Source organism: Aotus nancymaae, unplaced genomic scaffold, assembly GCF_030222135.1.
Source record: "Aotus nancymaae isolate 86718 unplaced genomic scaffold, 86718_ANA_hifiasm-v0.15.2.pri h1tg000019l, whole genome shotgun sequence".
Classification (NCBI taxonomy): domain Eukaryota; kingdom Metazoa; phylum Chordata; class Mammalia; order Primates; family Aotidae; genus Aotus; species Aotus nancymaae.
Genome location: NW_026988431.1, coordinates 17,824,644 through 17,841,491, shown reverse-complemented (window position 1 = coordinate 17,841,491; position 16,848 = coordinate 17,824,644). Strand labels below are relative to the sequence as shown.

General features: G+C 37.1%; 1 protein-coding gene across 2 annotated transcripts in view; it reads left to right on the top strand.

Annotated features, from left to right (window-relative positions):
* UBE2E2 (ubiquitin conjugating enzyme E2 E2) overlaps positions 1-16,848 on the top strand; it is a 385,198-nt gene that overhangs the window by 332,073 nt on the left and 36,277 nt on the right. The gene's annotated exons all lie outside the window — the stretch shown is intronic.

The following is a 16,848-nucleotide window of genomic DNA, read 5'->3' as shown; positions in this document are numbered from 1 at the left end:
TGATTAGGTCCCATTTGTCTATTTTGGCTTTTGTTGCCAATGCTTTTGGTGTTTTGGTCATGAAGTCCTTGCCTACGCCTATGTCCTGAATGGTTTTGCCTAGATTTTCTTCTAGGGTTTTTATGGTGTTAGGTCTTATGTTTAAGTCTTTAATCCATCTGGAGTTAATTTTAGTGTAAGGTGTCAGGAAGGGGTCCAGTTTCTACTTTCTGCATATGGCTAGCCAGTTTCCCCAACACCACTTATTAAACAGAGAATCCTTTCCCCATTGCTTGTTTTTGTCAGGTTTGTCAAAGATCGGATGGTTGTAGATATGTTTTGTTGCCTCCGAGGCCTCTGTTCTGTTCCATTGGTCTATATCTCTGTTTTGGTACCAGTACCATGCTGTTTTGATTACTGTAGCCTTGTAGTATAGTTTGATGTCCGGTAGTGTGATGCCTCCCGCTTTGTTCTTTTTGTTTAGAATTGACTTGGCTATGCGGGCTCTCTTTTGGTTCCATATGAAGTTTAAGGTGGTTTTTTCCAGTTCTGTGAAGGAGGTCATTGGTAGCTTGATGGGGATAGCGTTGAATCTGTAAATTACTTTGGGCAGTATGGCCATTTTCACGATATTGATTCTTCCTAACCATGAACATGGAATGTTTCTCCATCTGTTTGTGTCCTCTCTTATTTCGTTGAGCAGTGGTTTGTAGTTCTCCTTCAAGAGGTCCTTTGCGTTCCTTGTTAGTTGTATTCCTAGGTATTTTATTCTCTTTGTAGCAATTGTGAATGACAGTTCATTCTTGATTTGGCTCTCTTCAAGTCTGTTATTGGTGTATAGGAATGCTTTTGATTTTTACACATTGATTTTGTATCCTGAGACTTTGCTGAAGTTGCTTATCAGTTTCAGGAGATTTGGGGCTGAGATGATGGGGTCTTCTAGATATACAATCATGTCGTCTGCAAATAGAGACAATTTGATTTCCTCCTTTCCTAATTGAATACCCTTTATTTCTTTTTCTTGCCTGATTGCTCTGGCTAGAACTTCCAGTACTATATTGAATAGGAGTGGTGAGAGAGGGCATCCTTGTCTAGTGCCAGATTTCAAAGGGAATGCTTCCAGTTTTTGCCCATTCAGTATGATATTGGCTGTTGGTTTGTCATAAATAGCTTTTATTATTTTGAGATACGTTCCGTCGATACCTAGTTTATTGAGGGTTTTTAGCATAAAGGGCTGTTGAATTTTGTCGAAGGCCTTCTCTGCATCAATTGATAGATGCAAAAATCTTCAATAAAATACTGGCAAGCTGATTGCAACAGCACATCAAAAAGCTTATCCACCATGATCAAGTAGGATTCATCTCATCCCGGGGATGCAAGGCTGGTTCAACATACGGAAGTCTATAAATATAATTCACCACATAAACAGAACCAAAGAGCATTCCTATTTGTCAGATGTTACCTGGATTTTTCTGAGTTTAGTCTTGCTGACTAAACATGATTTAATTTGTGAATTGCCAAAGTTGAGAATACTATTGGGGAATCAAATTTCTGTATTTTATGGAATGCTCTTATTTAAAAGTACTTTCTTTTCAAGTCATTATTTAACACATATAAAATTTATTTGGTTTCGTCTTTTGAAGTTTGTTTTTGCTATTTCATGGGCTTTTTTAAAACTCTTAGATGTTTAGTAATATTCTTTATATGTAATCTGTTTCTTTAACAGTTGTTTAAAATGTGCTTATAGTATGGTCTTCAGACCGATTTAAAAAAAATGGGCATTTTACCTCATACAAAATTAACTATTCTGAGAACACTGACAATTAGGAGGATATCAACAGGTTTCCTATACTTGATGCTTGATTTACAGATTATGACTGGAAATATTTCTAACCTTTTTTCCTTCTCAAAAAGTGTGTAAGTCTGTATATCATCTGGAAATATTTCTTTAATCTCATTTCTATTTTTCTGCTCTACTATTGTTACTTTCTAAAGTGTTTTTGAGCTTGTTTTGTTCTAAACTCAATTATATATCATTTAAAAATTTCCCCCAAAACATATGACTTATGAGACAATCAGAAAGTTGAAAATGAAACATTTGATAGTGAGAAATTATTGCCAGAAACATTTGAGCATGATAATGGAATTTTACCTGTCCTTACCTTTTAGACATCTATACTGGACTATTTGCAAATAAAATTCTTTGATATATGGAATTTAGTTCAAAATGATCCAGAAAGATTTTAGGTGAGGAGGGGTATGGAAGACATTGAGATTGACCATTATAATTGTTGAATCTGAGTGATGAGTACATGGGTGCTCATTATACTATTCTGGTTTTGGATATGTTTGAAATTTTTCATAACTATATTAGTTGCTAAAAATTAGACATACTAACAATGTAACTTAAGTCCTCATTTAATGTCATCAGTAGGTTCTTAGAAACTGCGACTTTAAGTGAAATGATGTAATGTATAATGAAACCAATTTTACCATAGGCTAATTGATCAAAACAAGAGTTAAGTTCCTATGGCATAGAGTACATCATTTTGCTTCAAGTTGAAGTTTCCAAGAACCTATCAGCCACATTAAGTGAGGACTTAAGGTAATCTGTAAACGGTATGTGATTTGTCTTTCTTTTGCTCTTGGAGGGAATCATCTGGGCTCTGACCCTGGCCTGTACGTTTCATTCCCCTGTCATCTGCCTTCAGACCATAAGCTGCCTTGTGGTGCAGCCTGGACCAGCAGGGGCTTGCATTTGTAAGCAACCATGAAGTCTTTGTCTGTCTCTCTTCAAACAGGCGGAACTATACAGGTCAGGTCAAATGAAAATGCTCTAAGCATACCCACAAACATCAACACTCAGGATGGATGATGAGCCGCTGCCTCTCCCTGCATCACCTTTCAAATAAAAATCAAGTATCGGTTACTCCAGTCTTAGATGTGTGCTAATCTGTATTAGAACAACAAATAGGGCTAAGAATGGCAGCTAATTAACCCTCAGCCTTGTATAGTGATTAAGCTGAGGGTGAGCACAGCTGCAGTTTCATTGGTAAGAGCTTTATTCTTCTCAAATGGACTGAGCAAAAGAAAAGAAGAATTTGCTCCCAGTGGCTCTTTTATGGCAATCTATAAAAGCTTGGGAGATTGTTTCCTTCTTCATTCTCCAACATCACAGCTTTTTGTTTCAAATCACTTAAGGCCCATTTTTTAAGCAGTGAATACAGTTCTTATTTATAAATGGTCTCTGATACCTTAACTTTGATTGTTATTAATCGGTTGTCTTTGAACTAGTGTTAGTAAATATTAAATTGTGTTCATAAATATTAAAATTTTATAATTGATAGTGACTGCTGGTGGGTGGGAACCATAAAGTCAAATTAATTATTTCAGCACATTTGTATTTGTGTAGATTATTTATACCAAGTTGGGGAGCTGCTAACTGATGAAAGGTACATGTAACACCTCAGTAAGACTCAGTAAAGGTACATATAACACCTCAGGATTCTAGTGCTTACACAATAGCATGAACCTTGCTTCTACATGTCTCATTTTGCTATACTTGAGAACTGACAACAATTTCTTTAACTGAAATTCAGGTAAACCTGTAAAATGATGAGTCTACCTGTTTTCAAAGCAGACTGTTTTAGCAGGACTGCAAAAAAAAAAAAGAATTTTTTTCCTGGAACAATAACTATAGTTGGCTGCCTAGATACCACATTTCTTCTGATGCCTATGTCTTTTTTAAAAGTGAAAAATATTAAGTAGAAATACGTGGTACAACATATAGCTAACTTCAAACTGTTTTGTTGTGAAAAGTTGGCTTGTCTTCTCTATTATTACCTGCTAAGTTCTAAAAGTCATTCTAATCAATACTTCCAAATATGGATATGGAGAGACTCTATGTTATTGTCGTTTAACTTCTCTGACACCTCATACAAAGGAAAGTTGTGGTTATACAGTTCATACTTTGCTCCTGTTGTCTAAGTAAACATTAAATAGGTGCTATTAATCAATCTACCTGATATTTTTAATAACAAGAGAGTAAACAAAGTTCAAAACATTTATTAAAGGCTTTGGGTTCCAGTTCAGTATTATCTGTAGAATCCTGGGACAGGATTCCCTCCCCTTAAGGTTCCCATAGGCTTACTCAGATGCATTTGAAAATAATGCTGTTCTTACTGTTGAGGTTCTAGAAAAATTGAAGGCTCATTGAGAGGGATGAATAAAATCAGGGAATATATGTCATAAAGAGAACATTTCCATTTTGTGAATTAAAGATACACAGAAGTGATTCTGAACCATCATAAATTTGGTTTAAAAAACCAGAAATAGAAAATAGCAAATCTTAGATGCTTACCTTGACCCCTATATATTTGTAAATGCAAATTTTAAATGATATTAAAAGGATGATTTCCCTACTTTGTCAATTCTGCAAAAATAAACCATTTCTTTAGTTGTCTTACAAGAGATACTGGTGTATAATAATGCAAACACCTGTAATCCCAGCACTTTGGGAGACTGAGGCGGGTGGATCATTCGAGGTCAGGAGTTTGAGACCAGCCTGACCAACATGGAGAAACCCCATCTCTACTAAAAACACAAAAATCAGCTGGGCATGGTGGTACACGCCTGTAATGCCAGCTACTGGGGAGGCTGAGGCAGGAGAACTGCTTGAATCCAGGAGGCGGAGCTTGCAGTGAGCCAAGATTGCACTATTGCACTCCGGCCTGGGCAACAGAGTGAGACTGTCTCAAAAAAAAAAAAAAGCTTTTAAGTGAAAAGTTAATGTTTGAGGGAGGTTTTTGTTTGCTTTTTGATTCACTGTAGAAATGATTTAAAGTTGCAGTATTTTAGCTAAGCAAAGAAGCCTTTGATTTAGATACATGAGGGAGTTGCATTTGGGAACTCAGGCCATGTGTATATTTGTGGTATTTATGGTGGAGAGAGTGTTTTAAGGTGAATAAAAAGCTTTAGATTCATTCCTTGATAAAATGTATTTTCTGTATCAGCTTTTTCTTTTTTTCAAAATGGATATATTTTTATTGTTTTTTCTCATAAAAATAATACTTTCTCATTAATTTTTTAAATCAATCATCCTTTCAAGATAAGTATTTGATTTTTATTTGAGGCTCTTTGCTCTAGGAACTCGAATTTGATGGAACCCAGCAAAGTATATTTGTCAGTTAAGGTTGTCTGATTATAATCTTGGTGTAAATTTAGACACACTGATCTCAACTTTTAGCCTTGGTTTTGACCTGCTTTTGCTTAGCATTTCCCTATGCATATTTTATTGCCTCTTAATATAAATGTAGGCATGAATTAGCTGTTGATACAAATTTTCTTTTATAAAGTCCATTGCTTTCCCTGCAGTTATAACCTCTAATTGGTTGGTTTAGAAGTTGATGTTGGCAGGGTGACTCACACCTGTAATCCCAACATTTTTGGGAGGCCGAGGCAGAAGGATCACTTGAAACCAGGAGTTCAAGACCAGCCTAGGCAACAAAGTGAGACCCTGTTACTACCAAAAAAAAAAAAAAAAAAAAAAAAATCACTTTTACCACTTCTATTCAACATAGTACTAGAAGTCCTAGCCAGTGTAATCATGCAAGAGAAAGAAATAAAGGGTATCCAAACTGGAAAAGAGGAAGTCGAATTATCTCTGTTTGCCAGTGATATTATTGTGTACCTAAAGAACCCTAAAGACTTCTCCTAGATTTGATAAATTCATTCAGTAAAGTCTCAAGTTACAAAATCAATATATACAAATCAATAGCATTGCTGTATACCAACAACAGCCAAACTGAGAATCAAATCACAAACTCATTTCCTTGTACAATGGCTGCAAAAAATAAAATAAATAAAATAAAATACCTGGAATAGGCTTCACCAAGGAGACAAAGGAGCTCTATGAGGAATACTAGAAAATACCCCTAAAAAAAAAAAAAAAAAGATGACAAACAAATGGAAATACATCTCATGCTCATGGATTGGAAGAGTCCATATTATGAAAATGACCATACCCAAAGCAATCTACAGATTCAGTGCAATTCCTATCAAAACACCAAAATCCTTTTTCACAGAATTAGAGAAGACAATCCTAAAATTCATATGGAACCAAAAAGCCCAAATATCCAAGGCAATTCTAAGCAAAAAGAACAAAGCTAGATACATTATGTTACTTGATTTTAAATTATTTTAATTATTTAATTATTTATTTACAAGTAACATATTTAAATTATGTTGCTTGTAATTAAATTACAAGTCTGTGGTAACCAACAGCATGTACTGATATAAACGTGGATACATAAACCAATGGAACCGAATATTAAATCCAGAAATAAAGCCAAATACAGCCAACTGTTCTTCGGCAAAGCAAACAAAAACATACAGTGGGGAAAGGATGCCCTATTCAACAAATAGTGCTGGAATAATTGGCTAACCACATGTAGAAGAATGAAACTTGATCCCTATCTTTCACCTTATACAAAAATCAACTTAAGATGGATTAAAAGAGTTAAACTGAAGACTAAATCATAAAAATTCTGGAAGAAAACCTAGGAAAAACTCTTCTGGATGTTGGTCTAGGCAAAAAATTTATGACTAAGACCTCAAAAGCAAATGCAGCAAAAACAAAAATAAATGGAACCCAATTAAACTAAAAAAACTTCTGCATAGTGAAGGAAACAATCATCAGAGTAAATAGACAACCCAGAGAATGGGAAGAAATATTTGCACACTATGTATCTGACAGAGGACTAATACCCAGAATCTACAAGGAACTCAAATCAGCAAGGAAAAAAACAGTCCCGTCAAAAAGTGGACAAATGACGTGAATAGACATTTCTCAAAAGAAGATATACAAATGGCCAAGAAACATATGTAAAAATGCTCAACATTACTAATAACCAGGAAATGCAAATTAATATCACAATGAAATTCACCTCAGCCTTGCCAGAATAACCATTATTTAAAAGTTAAAAACAGTAGATGTTGATGTGGATGTGATGGAAAGGGAATGCTTGTACACTGCTGATGGGAATGTAAATTAGTACAGCCTGTATGGACTATGGAGATTTCTCAAAGAACTACAGGTAGATCTACCATTCAATCCAGCAGCCCTACTACTGCTGGTATCTATCCAAAGGAAAATAAGTCATTTATAAAAGACACCTGCGTATATATGTTTATCGCAGCACAATTGACAATTGCAGAGATACACAATCAATCTAAGTGCCCATCAACTGATGAGTGGATAAAGAAAATGTGGTATGTATATACCGTGGAATACTACCCAGCCATAAAAAAGAATGAAATACCATCTTCTACAGCAACTTGGATAGAGCTGGAAGCCTTTATTCTAGGTGAAGTAACTCAGGAATGGAAAACCAAATACCATATGTTCTCACTTATAAAGCTAAGCTATGGGCACACAAAGGCATACATATTAATATGGATAATTGGAGACTCAGAAGAGGGGAGGTGGGGCGGTTGATGAGGGACGAAAAACTATATATTGGGTACACAGTGCACTACTCAGGTGTAGGTGTACTAAATCTCAGACTTTACCACTACACAATTTATCCATGTAACCAGAAACCACTTGTACCTCAACACTATTAAAATAAAATTAATTAAACATTTAAAAATTTTTTTTAAAAAACTCAGTCTGATTGAAAAACTGCTGTATTGTATGAAAATTCTCTTCAGTTTATGTTTTAGAAGACTTCGTTTTGGAGTTTTCCTTTAAAATTACCAATGACCTATTTTTGTTGTTGTTCTTGTTGTTTAGAGAAACAAATATTTTGTTTAAACAGACATCATTCTTTACTCACATGTCTTTTACTCAGAACTATTTGCCCAAGGAATGATTCAAAGAGTTTCTTTGTTTCCGTTATTTGAAAAATTTCTGGGACGGAGAGAGATCCAAGATGGCTGATCACTAGCAGCTCGGGCTCGTAATTCCCAGTGAAAGCGCAGAGAACGAGAGGACGCCACACTTTCAGACAAATATTTGTTGCTCATGGACTAGGAGATTCCCAGCAGAGGAGCCCCATGGGTCGCCAGGGCGACTCTTGTGGCCGGCATGGCGGTTTTGCTGGCGCCTTAGCGCAGCAGTTTTAGGTGCAGAGTCCGGAGATTCCCGGGCAGAAAAGCACCATCAATCTTAACACCACTATTTTGGCTGGCGCAGTGGATTGCTCAGATTTCGGCGCTGGGAATCAACAAGTTGGACATCAGTTCAGAGACCTAGTTAGAAAGTCGGTAATTGGCCGGGCGCGGTGGCTCAAGCCTGTAATCCCAGCACTTTGGGAGGCCGAGGCGGGTGGATCACGAGGTCAAGAGATCGAGACCATCCTGGTCAACATGGTGAAACCCCGTCTCTACTAATACAAAAAAAAAAATTAGCTGGGCACGGTGGCGCGTGTCTGTAATCCCAGCTACTCAGGAGGCTGAGGCAGGAGAATTGCCTGAACCCAGGAGGCGGAGATTGCGGTGAGCCGAGATCGCGCCATTGCACTCCAGCCTGGGTATCAAGAGCGAAACTCCGTCTCAAAAAAAAAAAAAAAAAAAGAAAGTCGGTAATTACAAAGACGACAGACGGATAAATTTATAATGAAGGGAAGAAACCAGCGTAAAAAGGCAGAGAATACTCAAAATCAGAATGCCTCTCCCTCTACAGGGGATCGCAATTCCTCATCAGTAACGGAACAAGGCTTAATAGATTACGAGTGTGTTCCAATAACAGAAGCAGGTTTCAAAACGTGGCTGATAAGAAACTTCTGTGAATTAAAATAACTTGTTCTAACCCAATGCAAAGAAACTAAGAACCTTGAAAAAAGGTTTGACGAAATGTTAATGAGAATGGACAATTTAGAGAAGAATATAAGTGAATTGATGGAGCTGAAAAACACAACACGAGAACTTCGCGAAGCATGCACAAGTTTAAACAGTCGAATTGATCAAGCAGAAGAAAGGATATCAGAAGTCGAGGACCAGCTCAGTGAAATGAAACGAGAAGACAAGAATGGAGAAAAAAGGATGAAAAGGAATGAGCAAAGTCTCCAGGAAATATGGGACTATGTGAAAAGACCTAATTTACATTTGATAGGTATACCGGAATGTGGCGAAGAGAATGAATCCAAGTTGGAAAATACTCTTCAGGATATCATTCAGGAAAACTTTCCCAACCTGGCAAGGCAGAGTAATATTCAACTCCAGGTAATACAGAGAACACCACAAAGATATTCTTCAAGAAGACCAACCCCAAGGCACATCATCGCCAGGTTTATTAGGGTTGAAATGAAGGAGAAAATACTAAGGGCAGCCAGAGAGAAAGATCAGGTTACCCATAAAGGGAAACCTATCAGACTTACAGCAGATCTCTCAGCAGAAACCCTACAAGCCAGAAAAGAGTGGGGACCAATATTTAACATCCTTAAAGAAAGAACTTTCAACCCAGAATTTCCTATCCAGCCAAACTAAGCTTTATAATCGAAGGAAAAATTAAATCTTTTGCGAACAAATAAGTACTTAGAGACTTCACCACCACCAGGCCTGCTTTACAAGAGCTTCTGAAAGAAGCACTATACATATAAAGGAAGAACCAATATCAGCCTTTCCAAAAATATATCAAAAAGCAAAGAGCATTAACACAATGAAAAATTTACACTAACTAATGGGCAAAACAGCCAGCTAGCATCAAATGCCAGTATTAAACCTATATATATATTCTAATTGGATAAAAAGCCAAAACCCATCGGTATGCTGCATCCAGACCCATCTCACATGCAACGGTACACAAAGACTCAAAGAGAAGGAGGAAGATTTATCAACCAATCAGAGAGTACAAATAAACAAATAAACAAAAAGCAGGAGATGCAATTCTCGCCTCTGATAAAGTAGACTTTAAAGCAACAAAGAGCAAAAGAGGCAAAGAAGGACATTACATAATGGCAAAAGGATCAATGTAACAAGAAGAGCTAACGATTTTATAGATCAACGAGACAGAAAATTAACAAGGACATTCAGGACTTGAACTCAGACCCGGAACAAGTAAACTTAATAAATATTTACAGAACTCTCCACTTCAAATACACAAAACATACATTACCACCTCACACCTATTCCAAGAGTGACTACATAATTGGAAGTAAATCACTCCTCAGTAATCGCATAGCATTTCATAGGTTTAAATGAAATATTGGTTGGCTGCTTGTTTGTTATTTTCTTCCCTTATTCCTTCCTGTCTACATCAAGTATAATTATTGGTATAAAAGAGGTTTTCAATACCCATTACTAAACTGCATTCTAGCCTGGGCAAGAAAGCAATACTCCCATTCTCACTCTCTCTTTCTCTTCCTTTTTCTTCCTCTTCATTTTCTTTCTTTCTTTCTTTCTTTCAAAAAAAAAAAAACCCACTGACTTCCCTATCTCTGGATGTGCTCTATTGGAAGCTGGGGAAAAAAAAGTCATCTATTAAAGAAATTGCAGAAAGGAGTGGGAAGTACCCTCTTAAGTCCCTTCCACTCTAAGATTCTGCAAGACTTTACAGGAAGGACTTACTCTCCTAGTTTGCCTTTTTTCTGATGATATTCACTTGGCTCTATTTGGATATTTTCCCCTCAAGTTAAAAAAAAAAAAAAAGGAAAAATTTCTGAAGTCAAGAACATTTAGATTTTAATTAATTTAAAATATCTATATATATTTTAATGATGATAATAAAAAGATAACAGAAATTGTAGTGGTGAAAACAGATGATTAACTCTCTCCACTCTAGAGTAAAAAGAACTTTTCTCTAATGAGAGGGAGAGGATTATATATTACTATATATGCCAGTTATACATGCTTTTGTCCCATAGTTTTATCCATGCTTTTTTCATACTTGGACTGTTCTATTTCTGTTAGAGTTATTTTGTTGAGCATATGTATTTTATTCCAAATTGTTTGACTCTTGTTTGGCAAAATGAGGTGTATAAATAAGAGATTAAAGTCTTTTGGCTTATGGTAGGCTCAAGGAGCACATTTCATAGCTACCCTGCTAACTATTTGGATTTATTTATAGCTTCTCTCAAGAGAAGCATAACTGTTTCAGGCTTTCCTAAGCAGTTTCGTTCCAACGAGACATTTTTCCTGTGTCTATTGTCCAGCTGTTTAGTAGGTTCTTCGTCTCCACACAAACAGAAAGGTTTCAGGCGTTGAACTCCAAGGCAGGGATTTGCCACAGGTGTGTCTTTTCCACCATTTAAAATACCCAGAAACTATGAGATTATTGAGTAGCTGACTAAGGTCTGTATACTTCTCTAGTTCTTCACCAGTTGCTACTTTTGAAATTATTAAGTGCTGTTTCTTTGTTGGTTAATGTATTTTGCTATTTAGGTTTCTTTCCCCATTCAGTCTACATTTATAATGTGGTGGTCTGTTAATACAGTAAGCTTGTTATTGATAAATGGAGTCAGTCTAATGAAATTTATTGTCAGAAACACCTGTACCTGATTTATAAATAATGCAGCATGGGTTTTACTTTATGTAAATTAAGTGAATATATTTTACAATTTGATAACAGCATAAAACACCCTCCAGGATGTTGATTGCTCACCCTGCGCTCAGAAGGCTCTCAAAGCTGATACTCCTCTTCCTAAATAGAAAACATTCTTTTCTATCTCAGTAGAGATCCCCATGTAGCTATCACATTCCCTCCTCAGGTGCTTTCCAAGTGTACTACCTTCTGAGACCACTGATACCACACACCCAGCCCTGAGGAGGCTCCAGTGAGGTGATCACACTGACTTTTAAAAAATCTTTATGCCCAGAGGATTTGTTAAGGAAGCTATTTCATACTTTAAAGTAGCTAATGTCCTCAGGGACCTGGTGTAAATACTGGAGGGAAGACTGGAGGAAAGAGGATACTCTTAAGGTGAAGCATTAGACTCTCTCCTGCCTGCCTGCAGAGAAATAGCGAAATCAGTGTGAACTACTGACTTTGATACACTTATGTTCTCACATCAGCTTGCTCATGAGTGCCTTCCTAAGACTGCCTCTTTCAGGAACCTTAATAGAAAAAGCAACTAAGAGAAAGAAAATGAACCACATCAGAGCTTACAAAAATAGTATAACCTACATCATCTTTTACAACTAGAACATCATGTAAAGCTGTTTCTCAGCTTTTGATGACTTCACACCCTACATATTTTTCTTACTCCTCTTTGTCTTGTTCCTGTTAGCCCAGGGACTCTTGCATTTTGCTTTACTTTCTGGTGTTTGTACTATTAAACAATTTACCTATTGTACATGTTTTCCATTTCCAGCATATACACATGCCCAGACCCCACCTTCACCTTAGGCTTTCATTTGACTCCACCTTCAAGTTGGAATCCTAACCCTCTGTAGGAGTCACTAAGACGGAGCCAATGGCAAAGTGAAGTGGACCAGCACGTATTTATTTCTTTAAGACAGAACTTTGTGATGTATCCTTAGTTATTCCTTCTCTCTTGTCCTTTTTCCCAAAGTTGATCTCTTCTCTCTGCACTTCCAGCCTCCTGCTGCTGCTTCTCTTCTCTTTTCTTATCCTCATTCCCCTGCTGCTCTCCTTCTTAACTTTATTTAACCTTGCTTGCACTCTAAAATGTTTAAAAACAAGCAGAAAGACTTCCAAGTTACCTTTTCTATTTTTCTAAAGTAGCTTTATTTATTATTATTTCTATAACCATATGACTTAGCCTGTAGTATCTCTTAGCCTAGTATATAACCTTGGAATATTCCATTTCACTTCATGTACCAAGTTGGTGGCTCCATTTCTTCTGGCGTGCCAGGGCAAGAATGGCCCCATCAGCTCTCAAAAGAGGTATATAGTAGCAACTCTGAAAATAGGGCTGAGCAATGTAATGTTGTAGTTCTTGCCATACTCAGCCAGTACCTACCTTCTTAATACCATGGCCTCTTTCCCCAGTTATTAAACTGTTTCTTTTTTTAACCTATTTTGGAAAACATATTGAAGTCCTATGCTTTGTGAGCAGCACTGCCAAAGCAGTATCGTGGACATAGCATAATAATCTCATTTTGATGTTCTAAACTTCTTTGTCCTTTGTAATGGATGGCAAGGTTTTAAATGGAAACACTGGAGTTGCTCCATAGCATGAGATGGTTTTATGTTGTTTTGCTCTAAGCTGTTGCCCTGATCTTTACTACATTTATGCCTGACTTCTCTAAGTCATAGTGACATGCCCTTGCATGCATCTTTTCAGCAAACCTTATGATGCCTCTTGCTAGACTTATCAGTGTCAGACAGATCATGAGAACAATGCAAGGTTAAAACTTGCCATGTTAAAGAAAATTAAGTCAAAGGACCTAAATTATACTGAGTTTTGAAGCTGTCAAGAAAACTGGAGCCTCGACCCAGCTCTCTTACTAACTAGCTAGTGACCTTGGATAAATCAGTGCCCTCATTTGTGATTTAAAGATTGTACTTCTGACCTCATCTTGCAGCATTATTGTGAGGAAAAAATGGTATGTGTGAACCTCTGTAAACACGTTGAAGGCTGTGAGTATTATTACATGGAATGTTATTGAACTGAAAGTCTGTGTTAGCTGTGTTAGGTGTGATGAGCTCACCTTTGGAGACGTCAAAAAGCAATTTTGACCAGGCACAGTGGCTCATGCCTGTAATCGCAACACTTTGGAAGGCTGAAGCGAGTGGATCACCTGAGGTCAGGAGTTCGAGACCAGCCTGGCCAACATGGTGAAATTCTGTGTCTTCTAAAAATACAAAAATTAGCCAGGTGTGGTGGCAGGCACCTGTAATCCCATCTACTCGGGAGGCTGAGGCAGAAGAATCTCGAACCGGGGAGGCAGAGTCTGTGGTGAGCCGAGATCACACCACTGTACTCCAGCCTAGGTGAAAAAGCAAGACTCCATCTCAAAAAAAAAAAAAAAAAAAAAAAAAAGCAGTTTCATTCTATGCATAAAATCTTTAGATGACTTCTTTATAGTTTTCTAAGTTTGGAGTTTCAAATGTGATGGAATTTACTTTCTATAAGGAAAACTAGTAGAAAGAATGAATTATAATGAAAACTTGACTTGATTATTTTAATTTGCTTTAGGCTCCTATTTTTATAATCTAAATAACTTTAGGATTGTCTTCTGTCATCTATAAAATGAACTGCAAGTCTGCCTCTTTATTCCCAGCACCTATTATGTACAAACTGTATTCCCCTACGCAACCCCATGTGGCCAAAGAGCTCCCCATGAAATTGCCTATGTCAAGCTCAAGCGTCTTAACCTTGACTGCCATCCCTACTGTTCCTTTGCTTTTACCTTGTATAAATCCCAGGCATAAGAGACAACTTAAAACGTATCAGGATATTACATTAGACAACAAAACTCCTAGAAGTCAAAGACTATGTTGTTCAAGGAGTTTTGTTATCCAGAACTCCTGGAGATCAAAGACTATGTCTAGTTAAGATGGGAGTGAAACTCAAGTTTTTTACTTCTGCTTCTGGCCAAGCAATAACAGGAGCCAGATTTATACTCCTACGTTAAAGTACCTTTCTAGTTAGAAAATTAGACATTCCCTAAGAGGAGAAACAGATGAAGTAAGCCCTGCAGTTGTCACCAGCTTAATGCCTAGAAGCAGTTTCCAGGGTACAATACAAGGAGAAAGAAACCAAAGAAAGGCCGGCAGTGTCACTGAGTTGAAGAGACAGAGATAGGAGTTTGGGAAGATCAAGATGGCTAGTATTTGTGGTACACAAACCAAGAGAAGAGGAACTGTACAGAAAGAACGCTCTAGAAATCTAAAGAGAGATCCCCTTGAGCCTTTAGTTAAGTTTGCACATAATCATCAAAAGATCCTGCCTTATTAATAGGGGTAAATTACTCTAAAGACTACACTGGATCTGCTGTAACAAAGTTTAAAGGCAAGTTTTCAAAGTACTATACTGTCCCTAAATAACTTAACTCCCTGTTAGAATAAAGTGCAACAAATTCTTACACTCAACAATATAAAATTCACAGTGTTCAGTGCTCAATAAAATATTACCAGGGACTTAAAAAGCTGGAAAAGAGAATTCATACATAACCAGTTGAAAAATAAATAAAAATGGAAAAGACTAAAACATTTTTGTTGATAAAAGGGCAACTTTTTAGGTTAATTACTAAAGCATTATGATAGTTTTTGATTAGTATTCTCAAATTGATTGTTCGTCATGAAATGTGAATGCTTTAAGAATTGACTAGCATGTCATTTGCTTAGCTAGAACCACAATATTAAACGGAAGAGAGACTTACGTTGGCTCTATATTAGTAGAAATGTACGAACAGCTATACTGTTCAAACTTGCTGGTAACTTGGGGCTACTATCTTGATAGTAACTTGGGGCTACTGTTATTACTGTTACCGTAGGACTTACACATCTAGCCATTTACTATCTAAAGAAGGGTGAGTGGGAAGTAAGAGAATCACAGAAATACTATGTTGCCTCATTGGCGCTTGGAGAAGGTGTGGTTAGAAAGAATGGGGGCAGCTGGAAGAGGATTATCCTGGAGTAGAGGACAAAGAAATGTGGGGATGAGAGAGTGAAAAGGATGACTGACTAGAGGGCCTTGCATGGTGGGAGATAATGATAGAGATGTAAAGCATGGTTTGCTGTAACTGGTCTCAGGCTCAGACAGAGCCACATCTAAGGGCGTGCTATGGACTGAACTGTGTTCCCCCCAAAACTAATACGGCAAAGCCCTAACTCCTAATGTGACTGTATTTGGAGATAGGGCTTATAAAGAGATAATTAAAGTTAAACCAGGTCATAAGGGTGGAGTCCTAATCCAATAGTATTCATGTCCTTTGAAGTAGAGGCACCAGAGAACTCTCTCTTTCTGCCATGTGAAGACACATCCAGAAGGCAGCCATCAATAAGTCAGCAATAGTCCTCATCAGAAACCACATCAGCCAGCACCAAGATTTTGGCGTTCCCAGCCTCCAGAACTGGGAGAAATAAATTTCTGCTTTTTAAGCCACCCAGTCTATGGTTTGCTGATATTAAAGTTTTAGTCAGCATCCAGGCTTGGTGACACCTACATGTAGTCCTAGCTACTCAGGAGGCCAAGGCAGAAAGATCACTGAAGCCCAGGAGTTCAGGGTTGCAGTGAGCCAAGATCAGGACACTGCACTCCAACCAAGGCAACAGAGAGAGACCCCCTTCTCTAAAAGATAAAGTTTCAGTCAGAATGCCATTAAAAATATTCTGCATCATGTACCATTTATCAGGGGACTGAGGATGTTGAGTAGACCTGGATTTCATGATAAGCACCTGTTTAACTGCACTAATATGTTGCTTTTCATCTAGGCACAAGGTAAAGAAAGCATAAATAAGGAGAAGTTTTGGGTTTTAACATTTCTGCAATTCCAAGAAATAAATAGGAGGTAGCACAAAGGAGGTACACATTTATAAGTGCATTCCCACTCTGCAGTTGACTGTCTATACAATCAGCTTCCTTACAAATTGTACTTTGGAACTTTTAAGAATGTAAGGTTTTGTGACATCTGTGTTAGCTGACCTCAGTTCTCCATCAGTTATTGCCACATGAATGCAAGTGCATTCTGAAATGCAGTTGAACTACCATTCAAGGTTTTGAACACGGAGCTATTGCCAAAACTCATTCAGAAAGACACTGACCTCTAGATTAACTAAAATTTTCTTTATTCCATGCTGTTTTCAGCCAGTCTTATAACTACCAACATGTTTACAGCAAAATAAATTTTGCAAAATGTATTAATAGTATTTTCTACGTAAATTTTTTTATTTAAAAAAAGTATTTTTCTAAGTTTTGATAAACACTTTACTATTGATTTTTAATCTCCTTGATTATATCCACC